Here is a 16,139-nt window from a genome sequence, read left to right as displayed (position 1 = left end):
TCTTCAGAAAATGTTAGCAGCTTCCCCATGGAAGACACTTTTTGCCCTTTCAGAACTGGGCAGAAAATGATCTATTGAAATCAAATGCATAAATTATGCATGTAATACAACTTGCTTTGAAATGATGAGTCTGATCAGAGCCTGATGGCAATTAAACTGAGTTCTGAAAGATCAGCTGTGTTTGAGAATCATCAGAACTCTTGGTGTGGATGTGATCTGTAGGTGTGCTAGCAGCACCTACTTATCAAATTAGAAAAATAGTATTAATTTCTTACAGCTAAGCACTTGGATTCTCTCTTCAGAAGTAATTGGTGATGTTAGAGGTAATATTTTTTTATTCTTGTCAGAAAGGATAATAAAAATGCAGTAGAAGCTTAGAAGCTTGTATATTTACAGCATTATGACAAATGTAAGTCAAGTAGTTTTTCAGGCTGAAGCTAGACAGGCAAAGGCACCCAACTCTTCATGGTTAGATATTACTAGTCCTCCAGGACTGTAAAATATTAAATATAGTGAGGCTGTAATCTAAACTCTTAATTTTTAAATTCTTTACAGCAGAAAAATAACAAGCCATGGTGCTAAATCCATCTACACAATGAAGCTTGATGGAAACAAGGCAATGAAAGATTTACCTCAGGCTTTACACACAAAACTGCAGTGTGTGGTAGTCTGTGCACTCAAGGCGCGCAGGTCCACAAATGGGAAGAGAGGCATAATACTGCCAGCTTCTAGCCTGAGCAGTAAGAGGCTTGTGTCTTTGACTTAGCTGCAGTATTTGGTGTTCTGTCTTTTGTGATTTTTTTTTTTTGGTAAATGCATCCCTTGTCTGTGGCATCTGACTAGACTGTAAATGGAAGCGTAACAGAGTCTAGGTGTGCTTCCTCCAGGAGTGGAGGGAGGAGGTGAGGGAGTCCTGTAAAGATTCTGGTGATACTTAAAGCATTAATTTGCATAGAACTTCTTATTTTTCATTTTCAGTTTAACCCACTTCCCAATGCTTAAGGCAATCACATCTGATTTTTTTTTTCCTCTGACATTTTTTAGTACATGAGAATTAAAAAATGCCTTGGTAAAGTATGTGTATTTTCATAGCAAAGAATGCATTTCTATTATACTTTTTCAAAGCAAATCACAGAAATATTCAATGGGGAAGAAAAAAGATAGATGTTTGTTTTTATAGTTGGGGTTTGTTTGTTTTGAACTGAATAAGTCTGAAAATACTAGATAAAAACTGCAGATCAAATGAAAAGACTCCATAAGCATTCTCCAGATTGTTCATCAAAAAACCACCCAACTGACAACACTACAACAGGAAAATCTTCTTAATTAATGTCTTCAGTTAAAGGAAAAGCATTGTGGATGTCTTAAATATATTATTAAATCTGTATTGTTTAGATAATAGGATGGGGAAGACACTTCTGCTGAGTGCTGTGTCAAATTCGTCACGGCATGTTTTAATTCTAGTTCACTTGCTGGATTTCACAGTTATTTGTCTGGGTATTGGGGTAATTTGGAGGGTTGAGTGAAGCCAGATGACTGTAATGAACTCATTTTGTGTCTTTGACTCATTCTGGCAAAAAAAGATGCTATTTATGGGGTATTTTGTATTGTTAAGACTTCTGTTCCTCCTGTCTCTCAAACTTTCTCTGGGCCACTGTCTTTGCGCCATCACCGATAATTACGTCAAATTAATTCAGCATAATTGAGTTAATTATTAGCACTGGAGGTTAACAACATGACTTCAATTGAACCAAAGCTTTTATCCCCCTTTTCCTGAGGTTCACAAAACGTAAACAAATCTGAATCATGGATGAAACCTAAGGCAGCTCCATTTCCATCAAGTGCTTTTGCCAGTCAGAAGAACTGTCTTGCCGCAGTCGTTCACTCAGGCGGGTGTTGATAAATGTGCTGTCTGCTGCAAAGGGAAAAGAACGCGGTGGCATTCTGTATCAACATTGAGGAACTTTAGAAGAAATATTTTAATTACCCCAGAGCCATTCAGTCGAAACTAGAAGGATAGAATGTTCATTAATAAAAATTCAGATATATAGAGAATATTGAACCTGGTTTAGCTGACATACATCAAAAAGAATTAAGATATAGGTTCCAAAGATTCACAGGATAGCTTTTTTGAATTAGGGATGCTATTGTGAATCACTGTGTAAGAGACAATCATTAGCACGATTCCTTGTATAAGCTGGTAGTTTTAGAATCAGAAGATATGGTTTCTATTCCTAGCTGTGCTATTGACTCATTGTGTGACTTTGCACAAGCCGCTTAATTTTCTGGACCACAGTTTCTTTTCTCAGATATTTTCCCTCTTGGAGATCCAAGAGGCTAGGGTTGTCTCTGCTTGTGTATCCATGGTCTAGGCGTAGTGTGATGGGATATCTGAATCACTGGTGTCTCGATGTATTGCAGTGGATCTCTGCGCTGGGATGCTAAGAACTCTGCCTTTGCCAAGGGTAAAAGCAAGCTTTTGCCTTTAGTGCCAAGGCCTAAAATTGAGATCCAACTCCCGCTTTCTGCAAAGTGCAGCATGTTTGTTTTAATCTATTAAAGCAAGAGCTCTGAGCTGGACACTCAGATGAAGAATTTTGGCTTGAACTTAACTCTATAGACAATCAAACAAACTTTTTTCCCCTAACTTCATCTCAGCCAGAGCTATAAATCAGTTACTCAATATAATTGGTGCATTGTGTGTAATCAATTAAAAGCAAGCTCTGTACCTCTGAAAACAAATGCCCTGCAGAGTTCTATAGAGTGTTTTTCTTGTATATCATTCTGGCCTGATGACAAAAATATCCAAAAGATGGGGGGGAAGTGAAAATTTGAAGAAATCATGTCCCAGTTGTAAGATTTTTTCATCTGGCCAACGTGATATCCAGGATCTATTTTTGGTTCTGCTATTGATGTGCTATGTGGAAGATGAAGAATATTATTTAATTTATTTCTCTGTGTCTTTTTGGAGAAAGTAGGGCTAAAGATACTTGGTTTGCTTTTATACTTGATTTGAGTTCTGTATATGGTAAGGATTATTTAACAATGGATGAATTGTCTGGGACAGACTGCAGAAGATGGATAAAACTGTCTTGCTTGAAAACTGCTTACAAGATTCTCAGACAAAGTGAAAGTGAGTCTGCTGCTGACATTCTGATCCTAGGTTCAGGTGGTATCAGGCTGGAAAGAAATAAGATAACCTTTTGTTTTAAAAAGGTGCGATACAATATTGCTAATGATATAATGTATAACACAGTGTTACTAATCAGGAGATGGTTGTCTGCTCTAAGCAACAGACAACAGTGGCTTTAAACTGTAGATACTGCTACAGTTCTCAAATTTGTAAGAATTTTTTCAAAAAATATTTGTTTTTTCATCTTACTACATTAACTGATGTTAACTTAAATCTAGGTGATGATGGGGGAGGAGGAGGAAAGTTGTATTACTAACATGGAAATTCTCAACATAAGCTTTCTATTCTCATCTAAATCATGTCCGTGACTTTGCCATGAAAATAGATGACAAACAGCCTTCTTCCACACAGGGTGTGCTGGGGTACGCAGATGCCCTTTTAGCACCGCAGGGAGAATTATCTTCCTGGGAGGTCAGATCCTGTACTATAAATGACTGCAGGTTTGCTAAAGTCAGTGGAGCTGTGCTAGCCTGTTGATATTGTTAGAAGTCTGATCTATCGGCAGACTTTCGAAAACTATCTAGAATTTACGAAACTGTCCTCTTCCAGCATACAGTTTGTTTTCCTTTTGGAAGCCTATATTAAATCCAAATAGGAGAGAAACAACAAGGACTGAGCTAATGTAGGCAACAACACATTTAGTCCTGTGCTCAAGGAATGTGTAGGCCTGCAATTTAAATACATTACACTAGGCAACATCTGCCATCACTGTCAGCTGTAGTTTTAATTACTTCCCTCTTTTAATTGGGTCGAATCATGAAGCATTGGAATCAATAGTTAAGTAGCTGTTTCTGGAGCCAGGTACTGATTTCCTGGACGATGTGGAGTTCCTTCAACATTTTTCTTTCCATATCAAAAGAATATCTTAACTTTCTAAAAAATAACAGTATCTTATGTAGAAGAGAATGGTCCCTGAAGGAATCGGGGGGACATATAGCTCTTTCACCATCCCAAACATGGAGAAATGTATAAGTCTCATACAGCGGCTGGCTTTGTGAGGAGCTCTCTCTTGTGGCATCCCGTTGCAGCCAGCAGAGGTTTTCCAGGGTTAGAAGTCCTTTTTCAAAAACCAGTTGCTGGTCTGGGAACTCTTTCTTTGCAATAAGCTTGTTGCTAGCCAGACTTTTCCTTTGTTTTTCTTATGAAACAGATTCTCTTTGAGCTAGGCTAGGCCATAGAGAGTGACATAAAGTTTTTGGGAAAACTTCAGGTATGGCTTTAAGACCTTAGAAATGTTCCTAAGATATGGCGGGCATCTGCCCTCATGATTAGCTGTTGGTATGGTAACAATCCCTGATTAGTGAACTGTACAAGTTAAAATCCCCCTTAAGAGGCTAAGGACTCCTAGATTTAAATGTTCTGTAATACTGCTGCTTAAAAACATTTCTCCCATGAACAGGCATGTATTTTGCTCAAGGTGTGATGGGCCAAATTCATTCATGGTGTAATTCCACCACAGACAGGATTTATGACAGGGAAAGTTTTGGCTCAGATTATTACTTGGATTGAGAGCAAAGAATTGGAAGATGCTAAATTTCAGCAGGTGTGGATTTGAAATAATGAGACAGCAAGTTGTTCTTGATGCTGCTGTAAAGGATAATGTAAATTGGAAAGGACGATTACAGGGTGAAGTGTAGATACCAGGGCATTGTACAAGTACCATCGTCATTAGTCTAGGGATTATGTGTGTATAGTTAGGACTGGAAAGGATGTGCTGTGTTAGATAAGTAAAATGAGATGTCATACTGGAAAGCCCTGTTATACTGCAGGTTTTATTCCCTTGAGGGCTGGATGAGATGTTTGCACTAAAGGAATGTTAAGAGGTATATGTTAGGCATTCTTGGTTTAAAAAAACAACAACAGTTTTTTATTAATCTTTAGTCAACAGCAAAAGAAGTCACTGTGATCCATGCTTTTTTTAAAATTCTGACTCTTTACCTTCCTTTGACTTTGTCCTTCTATTGAACTTTTGTACTTCTACTTTCTGAAGTAGAGCCCTTTCTGCACTAAGTGATAGCTGCTTGTTTGATTTATGTGCTTTTACCCTCTTGCCTTTTTAAAAAAAAAAAAAAAGTTGGATTGCATGAGCAAAATGAGCTCATCTTAAAGCATAAAGGTAAAATAAACTTCAACCAGTTCCAGTTCTTCCTGAATCGAGTTAGGAACCATGACAAAGCCTTATGTTAGACTTACTATTCTTCCCATGCTTATATAACCCATAGTTCACAGAATTAATGTTTTCATTAATCAAAGACGGCATGTTTGCACCCTCTAAAAGAACTTTCATACCTTATGCTGCCAACTGGATATCCGTCCTTTAACAAAATTTGTGGTAGCTTGTATTGTGCCCAATTGGAATTTTTTCAAAAATTTGAAGATTCAAAAAGTATTGGAAGGTGATATAAGCCCAGCCAGAAAGTTGTGATACTAACTATCATAAAGTAGTAGGGAGAACCAAAATTGCTATACTGGAACTAAGCACTGGAACATTTCAAAATACAATATTTACAAGAAAGGAAGGAATGAACAGGCAGCGTTGTTTTAAAGCTGATGGCACCAAGATATAACTCAATTCATATTCAGGCATGATCTCAAAGGTAAATACTTACAGATTTGGCCACTGAGAACAAAATTCATGTTGACAGCAGTTGAACTGAGCAGTTTACAGCTGGAAAGAAAAAGTTCTTTTGAGACTGTGCCTTTCAGAGTTTTCTTTCAGCCAGGAGAAGTCATTGTCAGGAGAAAAGAGTAAGTAGAGAAGTTTGAATTGCACCTAAACCTGGGAGGTTCCTATCCTCCCATTGCTGCTGGAACTTGACATTTAGTGAGCATGCTCCAAAGAACATTACTCTAATTAGTCTGAGCATACTTATTAATTATCCAGAACAGGGTAATCTGGCTTCAGTGTGGGCCGTATGTTTCCTCACTGGTGTTAGATTGCAAAAGTCTCAATGTTTTATTTGCTGTGTTTGATGTATTGCATGTCTCTGCTTCATGATACCAGAGTGTAAGGTAAAACTTTTGCCCTGTGGCTTTGGTTAATTTATATAAGTAGTCTTCGTGACAAGAATTTGATGTTTCTTTATGCCCAAACCCTAGAGCTTTTGTGCCTTTTTTATAATCCTGTTGATTTACATCTATATTCAGTTTTCCCTTACCATACAGATCTTTTAAGCTTTTACTCAGACCCTAAGAAAAAAGACATTATAGATCTGATTTCCAGTTGCCTTAAAGTTGCTTTACACCATACCAGCAGTAAAGAGATCATAAAGTGAGTGCAAATACAAAATATAATCTACATTTGATTGGTAAGAAAACTGTGCTGCTCAGAACCTGAAAACAGAGATCTTGTGCTGAGCTGAGCATGCTAGGCTACCAGGTGTGCTCAGATCTTTGTTCAGCACCTTCCTATGTTTTCAGGGTTTGAGACCAGAAAGAAACTAGATTATACAGTTTGATTCTGTGTAATGTGGTATTAAAACTTGACCCAGGAAACTCTGCATTAAGTCAGACAACTTGTGTTGGACTAGCACACCTGTGCCTTATGGGTCCTAGGCTGCATGCTGGTTGCCAGGACAGTTCAACTGTGTGCAGCTCTTTCCTTTTTGTCTTTTACAATGGACTTTCAGTAGCAGGTTGAGGGCTGGATGAATTGCTATGATGGTAGCAGCCCATATCTTTTTTTTAAAACTGTGGATGTACAAAATAAAATGGAGCTCTATTCCACTTTCAGAGGTAAAGTTACTTCTTTCCTTTTATTCATAGTTTCCTTGTTTATACATTTAGGGATCACTCTATCAATCTTTTTGTTTTGCACAGCAGCTCACTGGGAGCTGATGTTCAGTTTCTTGTTCAGTATGACTATCTAGTTTTTTTCAGAACTATTCCTTCTAGGTTATGATTCCCTATTGTGTAGGTATAACCTGCACTCTGAGTTGTTTGTATGATCTTCAGGTGTATTAAAGCACAACTTTGGACCCAGCTTATCCAGAAATTTACCACATTATCTGATTGCCCTGTTGTCATTATGTACAGCTCTAGCAATCTTTGTCATCCCCAAGTTTTACCAATTATAACTTTATATTTGCAGGGAGGCAACTGCTGATAGTGTTGATGATGCTATAGAACTGCATGAAGGATGTCCAACCAATGGTGATTCCTTGTCAACAAACAGATCTTTGAGATCTGTCATTTAGCCAATTCTTAATACCCTGTATGCTCTAGTAATATTGTGTAAAGCTAACTTTACACTGCGGGGCTGTGCCCCCAAAATGTACTGCTGTTGCCCTGTTATTTGACACTGCTTCTCTGCCTCATGCATCAAGCAAAGCATAAAGCAGAGAAGAACAGAAATAGAAGTGAACAGAACAAGACTGGCTATCATCATTCATGCAATAGGACTTTACAGATCATATTTAGAAAGGACAAAATCCACAACAATGACAGGTCACAGCTCGTCAGAAGTAATCACATCAAAACAGCAGATCTTAATAAAAGCCCAGCATGCTGGAGAGATGTGTTTATTAGAAAGTGACTAGAGCATTGTACATGCTCACCCATACACGAGAAGGGGTATATCTACAGTGCAAGCCATTGCCCAGGGCTGCAAAATATTCGGTAGCTCTATGAGTGAATGTGACTTGGTAGGGACAGACTTTTGCTGGTTTGCCTAGGGCAGCAGAACCCATAGAGCTGGCCTTGAACACAGTGCACTAGTCACTCTCCTGTGACCTACTAGGGAATAAAGAAAATACATTACAGTGTAATAACCAGAGACAGCAGTTTGCTGAAACCGGTAAGGTCTGCCACTCTGCTGCAATAAGTTGTAAGTGCATTTAAGAAGTTAGAGCCCAGAGTCATAGGCTGTTCCTATATTTACCAGCTGGGAACCTGTCCTCCTTTCAAGGGATTCGTACACTAATGTAGCCAAAAAGAGCAAGAATCCTTCTGAGTAGCAGCAGTCCACTTGGGTGTCTTCCTGGACTCATGTCAAAACATGAACCAAGATGTTTTGTGGTTAAAGAGGTTTCAAGAGGCTTCCAATTCATTCTTATTTTGGCAGTTTGATTATTACTTTCCTGTGCAGAAAGTTTTACCATCTCACTTTGCACAAATACCACTTTTGGAATCTGCATTCGTACGAATAAAAGCAGGTCCAGTGAAGGCATAATGAGTCAGGTTACAGAATTTGGCTATGAATTTTTAATAGTAAGTTCACTAGTAATTTTTTTCTTGCGGAGTCTGCTATTGGACACTTCAAGGAAGACAAATAATTTTGGCACCTTAGATAAGATAACTGTGTAAGATGTTCCAAGTTCAATACCGAATTCCCAAGATGCCTAAAATCATACATAGGTTTGAAAAAAGTCTTTCTCTGCTGTTTTATGAGTACTTATACTGCTGGGAATATTCTGAAGCATCTTCCTAATTAAAACTAAACTAATGCTACTCAATAGATGCTTTGCATTTGTTTTTTTTATTAATTTTTTTACAGGGTTTGTTTACTTAATCCTAATTTGCAAAATTCACTCTGTACTTCTCAGCGATTTTTATGATTGAGTCCAAACACAGCCTACTAACACCCCGGGAGATGGTATGGGTTTTGTTGTTTGGGGTTTTTTGAGGAGTTTTTTCTTGAACATGTGATGTGATCAACTTGCGTAACAGACAATCTGGAGCAAGAGCCTGGAGCCAGCTGCAAACACTGGTACCAGCTTTTGGATCCCACAGGTACCTTCAGTAACACAGAGCCAACGGTAAAAAAATAGTATCAGACAGTTCTCTCTCTCCATTTCTAGTTTCTTTTCCCTCCAACTTTTGTGTGCTTGGCTTTGTGTGGGATGCAATGGTCAATGGCAATGCATTCCCCAGCAGAGAACCCGACTGTAAAGATAAGTTTATCACGAAAGATGGTTCAGTGGTCGCAATGCTGAGGCAGTCTGTGGGAACCCAGCTCCATTCTGCTGAATACTACTTTGTGGTTGGTATTCAACACCTTAGTATCTTTGTTGCCCTGTGGAAGTGAGTATGCGTCTCACCTGACTACAGTGAGCTGGCAAGGCAGTGTTCCAGGCTAGCTCTATATCAGTTAAGTGGCCAGATTAAGTGAGTCAAATCCAGGCCTGTCTTGGTTCCTCATTGTTAAAAATGGACATAATACTACTTTACTAGTATACTGTAAAATCAATACTTTATGAGGTTTGACTAGCATAGGGAATCATAAATTCCTGAGTTAGACTTCTAAAGATGTAATGCCTTGGACTGATAAGAAAACACATCTCCAGCCTGTATACTGGGGGGAAGAGAGGGAAGGGGGAGCCAACCTGTAAACAGCAACAGCTCCAGTAACTCCTTCAGTCCTTTAATTAACACTTCCAGTCTCCGAAGCCCAGCTTTGGTGGCTGTTTAACTCTAGTCTGGAGGGACTGAGATTCTGACTGTTGAACCGTAGGGATTTGCTTGAAAAACAGTCACAATAGCAGAAGAAAAAACCATCTGAGAGCAGTGACATAGTGTCATATCAGTATCATCATGGGTTCAGCTATACACTGAGTCAATTGACAAGCTTGCTAATGCAGAGTGCGAGATTAATTGGCTTTGGTCAGCCTTTGCTTCACTATCTGAATATCATTATCAGGAATGTAAATGATTATGCAATGCAGAGAAATGCCACAATAGTCTCAGTGTCTCCTTTTATACTTGTCTCTTTTTAAACAGGGCTTTATCTAAATGCAAATGTGATTTCAGCCTTCTGATTAGGACATTATACAGTCATCCATTCCAGAAAAGCACAATTAGCACTTATTTTATTTCTGACTCAACAGTTCTCGGTTTAGATAGTTTGTTTGTTGTGCTATGCATGATATTTAAGTTATCAGAAGGAGATTTACATTATTAGTCAGGATTACAGCCAGATTTTGTGAGGTCGAGGGTTTTTTCTTGGCAGATAAAAATGGTAACATTTGTGGGATTTGAGGGGGGGTGTTTTTAGAACAAAAGGCAATAGTGCATATTCTTACTATGCTTCATTGTCCTTTTTGTGCCAAGTAAGGGGGCAAATTAGAGTAGTAACTATGCAAATTCTCCAATGTCGTGGGGTGTACAAGTGCAGAGTTTAGCCTTACTTGTTTGCAGGATCTACTCACTGACTTGTACTCATACAGTGCCCCAGTATCTTAGAACTTAATAGTGGGTCAGGTCATAAGATTATTTCTCACTAAACAGCCATTTTACCAAAATAGCCATCAAGTTTTCCATGTGCTATGGTAGATTTCCAGTGAAGTTTTCACCAGAAATGATACTGCAAACACTGAAGTTACACGCTCAGAAAAATACAGATCTTTAGTGATAAACTTCCCTATGACACTTACCCATGTCACAAAATTTGTAGCATTTTTGCAGCTATGAATCTGTCAGAACTCAGGATATGTTTTTTTTCTTTCAGTATGGGAACCTCGTACAGTATACGTTTGATAACTAGACCTGGTGAAAACTTCAATCTTCAAGTCAATTAGAAAGTCCAGTATTTGTGTTAAGGTAAAGGATTTTTTTTCTGAAATTCATCAGTGTAAATGTATTTGTCACATGATTTGGATTCAACAGCTCATCATTTTCCTATGAAAAATTACTGCAGTGGAAAATTCCTAATTATCTACAGTGAAACAACATTTTCAATTCCATTGATCAGTTTAATCCTGCCATATTCATATGTTTACGTGACTCTGGTTTCTTGCTCTCTCCCATAGCTTATTTTCTTTATGCTGAAGCAAGCTGTCCTATACATTCCCAACACATGAGGGATCTTTGCTTTTGTGACAGGAAATCTATTGCACCACTTAGGTTTAATTAGAGCACAATGACATACGATGAGTTTACACATCAAAGCCTAGAAACAACACAACAAATTGGCTCTAGTCCCAAAGTGTATTTTGGGATCTGTATTGAATTGGGATGTTTCACTGTATTTAGTGGGAATATGTGAAATACAGGGTCAGGTTCTTAGGGTCAGTGGAACTATACCAATTCTTACCAGCTAAGGATCTAGCCCAAAAAAACTCTGTGTAAAGTTAAATTTAGGTTCAGATGAACTTTAATCCAACTGCATACTCTAGATTTCTGTACTGGATGATAAAAAAGCATTCCTATGGGTTCTGTGTAAGTAACAAGTTGAATCCTATGCCCAGTTCTAATTTGCACTGAGTTCAGAGAGTTGAGTATAGACCCAGGACATATTTTAATCTGCCACATAGTGGAGTGAGGGGTTAGCTTACATCTAGGTGCACAGATGGTCTTTATATTCTGTTCATTTGCCACACTACTTATGTGTTGGTAAGTCACAGTAAGTGATTACAGTGCCCTATCACTTACGTAAATGAAGCTCTTCATCTCATATCTTTAACATGTATGTGGATTTATCATTTCAAGAAGAATGACTTACTACTGTAGCAATTTTTTCCTTCCATAAATGCTTTTCATTAAATAAGGGAATTGCGATGTTTCAGATACAATTTTTTTTTCTTATTTTATTTCAGGAAAGCTTACTTTGCGATATAGTATCCAGATCCCAAGTTTTGTCTACACTCGGGGTTATGGAATGGGTCCATTTTTGTCTTAGTGTTCTTAATCTACATTTGTGCATATTACATGAAAGATAAAAAAACCCTCTCTTCTGTATGGAGAATGCAAAAATGATGATGATGGCAAAAGCAATTTAAGCTGGGATTTTTATAGAGTTCATCCCTTTTCAAATATCCGCTTTTCCTGTGGTTATTGGACTGCTTTAGTATTTTGAGACACTGTACTCACAGGAGACTAGACTGTTTTAAGAACAAAAGTGCCATGTATTCCAAGTGTGGCATTTAGTCTAACTGTATAGTAATGATGCATGCCCAGCCTTTGCATTAGTCTGGCGAGGCAGCGTGTCTCAAGCATTCACCTTCAAGGCACAGTTTTTTCCTCATGGACCATTTCTGTAACATGTGGCAGGCCTTTGTCCTCTGACCATGTTAGCATTGCTCCCCATGTCAAGTCATGAGCTGTGGGGCACAGCAAAGAGGTCAGATGGCTTCAGATATTCTTATATGTGAATTGCCCAACTCAACATGTAGCCATTTGGGTTCTAAACAAAAAACTAGCTGTATTAAAGCTTGTCTTTCAGAGTTGTAGAATATGTACAACTGCCACTGAAAGAAGGAGAAAAGGAAAACACTGGTTGGAGCCAAAGATAGCCTGTGTGAAGCTGGTCTAGTCAGTTAATTTCTGTGCCTCATTTCCTATTGATGAGAGCAGTCTACAGTCTCAGAGTGGTGTTCTCGTGTCTATATCAGACACTGGGAGACACTCAGGATATGGTAATAGAAGATTCAGAAATATATAAAAAAGCTAGATAGATGTCTGCTGGTGCAACACCTCTAAATAGTAATCCTTAAGCTTCAGTAATTTTTTGTAACAGACTCTAGAAGGCGCTTTATTCTTTAGAAAAGTGACTTGATTAATCAGGCTTTAAATGACTGACAGATAAAGCACCTTGACAATTACTGGGCCATTAACATGGCTTTTTTTTTATTATGGCATGCCTTGTAGCTGTTTTGTTTTTCATTTTTCTTTTTATAACTGTATCTGTTCAGGCAGTTCTTGTTCAAATATATTGGTAAAACAGAGAAATACAGAGTTAGATACACAGAGGACATCCAAACTTTACTGAAAAGGTCTTGCTTCCCCTGTGTAATTTCATATGGTAAAAAAATTCAAGGCTACCAAAGAAAGGCAACATGTATGTTACTGTATTTTTTAACTACTTGTTATAAAAGAAAAGTAAATCTAGATATTGATCAAAAAATAAAATAAAATCCTTACATCCCAGTTCCTCTGAAAAAGACAAACATTGGCATCTCCTTCTAAAATTGAATATTGTTGGGACGGAATCCCTTGAACTATCAGTATGTGTCAGGAATATTACTCAGTCTACATATATCATTCTCAGTTTTGTCACCTGCAGTACTAAATGCCAGGGGAAAACTGAAGGAGGGGATTTAGCATGATGTTTGTATAGTAAGTGTTTCTTACAACGTATGGTATAAATTCGCAACCCCAAAATACTTAATTAAAAAGGTAATACCAGTTGAAGGCTCAAAGTTTAATTTAAATAGTAGGGGAGAAAGAGCCAGGTGTCAGGTGAAACTAAATATCCTAAACAGGAAAGCAAAAGCAAAGGCATTTGCATAACAAACAAGACAATTTTCAAAGTTTCATTTGTGTTCTCACTGACACGTAGTAGGGATATACAGAGATATCACTGAACTGAGTGCTAGGAAGAAACTGAAGGAGGGTACCAGAATCTATTTTGAAAGTCCATTTGTATTAGAAGGGTTCCTAAGAAAACAACTTTAGAAGAGAAGTCAAGGAAAGAAGTTAGTGCTGAGAGAAATGTCAAGGGTGGAATGAAAGGTGTTTGCTGGAAATATGCCCTCAGTGCTCTCTGCTGGAAGAGAAGCCCTAGGATTGAACCCCGTGTTGCAGTTAGAAAAATAACATGTACATATACCTGCTTGAGGTACCTGTTGAGGCCTTCAACACTTGGGAAGTAAGTCAGATGAGGTGTTATGCCATGAGGTGTCCAGTATGCCAAAACAAAACTGAGAGCCACTCTGAAACAAACTCTTATTTTATTTGATATTATATTATATATTATTGCCCCATCATTGAAAGTGTTCAAAGCCCCATCTGACCTGATGGGGCTTTGAGCAACCTGATCTATTGAAAGATGTCCCTGCCCATAGCAAGGGGGTTGCACTAGATGATATTTAAAGGTCCCTTCCAAGCCAAACCATTCTATGATTATATTTCTATTTTCAAAATAGGACACAGACTTGGAATCATCCTACCTAATTTAGGCTTGTAACTGCAGGATCTATATTATAATTCTTGTTTTGCTACTCCTGTGTTCAATGGAGAGAAGGACAGGGAGTAATTCAGTCTATATATCATTCGAGTCACATTTTGGAGTTGCTTATCTTTCTACTGGTTGGAGGGGGGAATGCAGGGATCTCTCTACTGACTGTTGAGAGTATAATCACCTCCTGTACTCAGATGCCAAAGTGAAATGAATCCAAACCAAAAAATGCATGGAGCTGATGCCCAGCATAGGTTTCATTGCAAAAAGAAATTATATTTTAGAGAAAGATTGGAAGAAAACAAGAGATGAACATTTTGAAGTCTGGGGATATTCTGATCTGTATTTTAAGCTGAACTTTTTAGGTAAAGCCATAATTAGCACATCCTGTGCACTTGGAAAGTGTGCTAGCAATTGGACCAGTCAGACTGAAGCCATTTTGAAAAGTCAGCTCTTGGTCTATATTTCTGAATTTTTGTAACATCTTTCTGCCCTACATATTTTTTTGGACAGTATCCAATTCCTGTAGTGCGTGAGGCCAAATGGCTTTTATTAAACAAATAAGAAAAAACAGAACTGGAATCAAACAAGCAGAATGAAAAGATTGCAGCAGTAGTACAGAGCCAACTTACTGCCCTCATGATGGAAGAATGGTTTTCTAATTGTTCGTGAAAGCTAATGGAAACCATATTTTGGCTGTGAATAATTCTCAGGAGGGATCACTTTGATTGTGAAGTCTTACCTCATCTCGTACTTTACTGATAGAACATATCAAGTATTCAAAAGCAGACACACCCCATGAAGCTTGAAGTGCAGAAAACCACTGGTCAGTTTTAGATACTAGAGAAAGATGGAATTCTTCAGGCATGAGTGAGCTTTACTGGCACATCGCTGACCTGTCAGAGGCTGGTGCAGATTTATCTTCCTTATGGCATGTCAGTTGTGGGAGGAGTAGTTAACTGGCGGAGGGTAAAGGTTATGATGACAGAATCCAGGAGCCAACTAATTAAGATTTTCTTGCCCACAAGACATCATGATATCGTACTCAACAGTGTTGAGAGAAGGGGGTGTTTGAAAACTTGCTCCAGTCAACATCATGTACTTCTGAGTTACCTGTAACTAAAAATCAGAAATGCCACTTTTTGCATTTTGTCTATGGAATCTTTCCTAAATGTTATACCATTTCAGTCCCTAAGATCTTTATTCCAGTCTTTAGTAATAACTTTGGTTTGATTGTTACCTTAAATGTTAAATTTTGTCTTTCCATGATGTATATTAGTCCATTTTGCACTGGATGGGGCATTACCAGCACAATACAAAACACAGGATTTCCAATTGCCGTATTTGACATTGGCATCACCCATTTATCCATCTTGGGAATGGTCTTTGTCTACTTTTCTTTCCAAGATCCCCTGAATAGGTAGTCATTAACCTATGATTAATTAAGGAAGTGACCAAGCTGAATCTTTTGCAGGTAGTTGACAAACTGTGATGTATTAGCTCCAGTGGAAAGTCATCACAGCCATTATAGTGGTGTTTACAGAGCTTGGGGTCCAACAGCCTTTTTTTGGTTGGTTAGGTTTTTTTTATAATGTTAATAACAGAATCGGGGTAAACAGCACCATACACAGATCCTTCAGCTCATTGCAATCACAAAAATGTGGCATATTGGTTATGAAGGTCAAATTGGGATCTTGGTAGCTTTTATGGGTATTTTTCACTAGGGAGTCAGTTACTGTGATCAGCATTTGTTTTGGTACCGTTTGTCGTAAATCTATATACTCTAATACTTTGGGGAAAGGGCTTTGCTTGTTGAAAGCGTTGCTAAAGTGATTTTGAATAAAGTCACAACTGAACTACAGAGAACCCATTTCAGGGTAAGGAAAGATGTTGGTATAAATAAGCAGGAAAGGGATCCTGACATGTTCTTCAAAGGTTTATGCCTATTAAGCCTGTTGTATATCTTAGAATTAGTTTTAATAATTTACATCATCAGCTCATGAGATAGCAACCATGTTAAGTACTTCCTTAAGACAGTCATCTCTTTCCTTACCC

At 38.1% G+C, this 16,139-nt stretch overlaps 1 protein-coding gene across 6 annotated transcripts in view; it reads left to right on the top strand.

Annotated features, from left to right (window-relative positions):
- Positions 1-16,139, top strand: part of LYRM9 (LYR motif containing 9) — a 61,658-nt gene that overhangs the window by 18,889 nt on the left and 26,630 nt on the right. For 2 of the 6 annotated variants that reach the window (XM_009318803.1, XM_009318802.1), the window contains exon 3: positions 10,638-10,729. The exons of the other annotated variants lie outside the window; for them this stretch is intronic. The gene's annotated coding sequence lies outside the window, so the exon portion shown is untranslated. The remainder of the gene's footprint in view (positions 1-10,637; positions 10,730-16,139) is intronic. 6 annotated transcript variants of the gene reach the window in all.

Source organism: Pygoscelis adeliae, unplaced genomic scaffold (assembly GCF_000699105.1).
Source record: "Pygoscelis adeliae isolate BGI_AS28 unplaced genomic scaffold, ASM69910v1 Scaffold392, whole genome shotgun sequence".
NCBI classification, from domain to species: domain Eukaryota; kingdom Metazoa; phylum Chordata; class Aves; order Sphenisciformes; family Spheniscidae; genus Pygoscelis; species Pygoscelis adeliae.
This window is presented reverse-complemented; position numbering and strand designations above follow the sequence as displayed.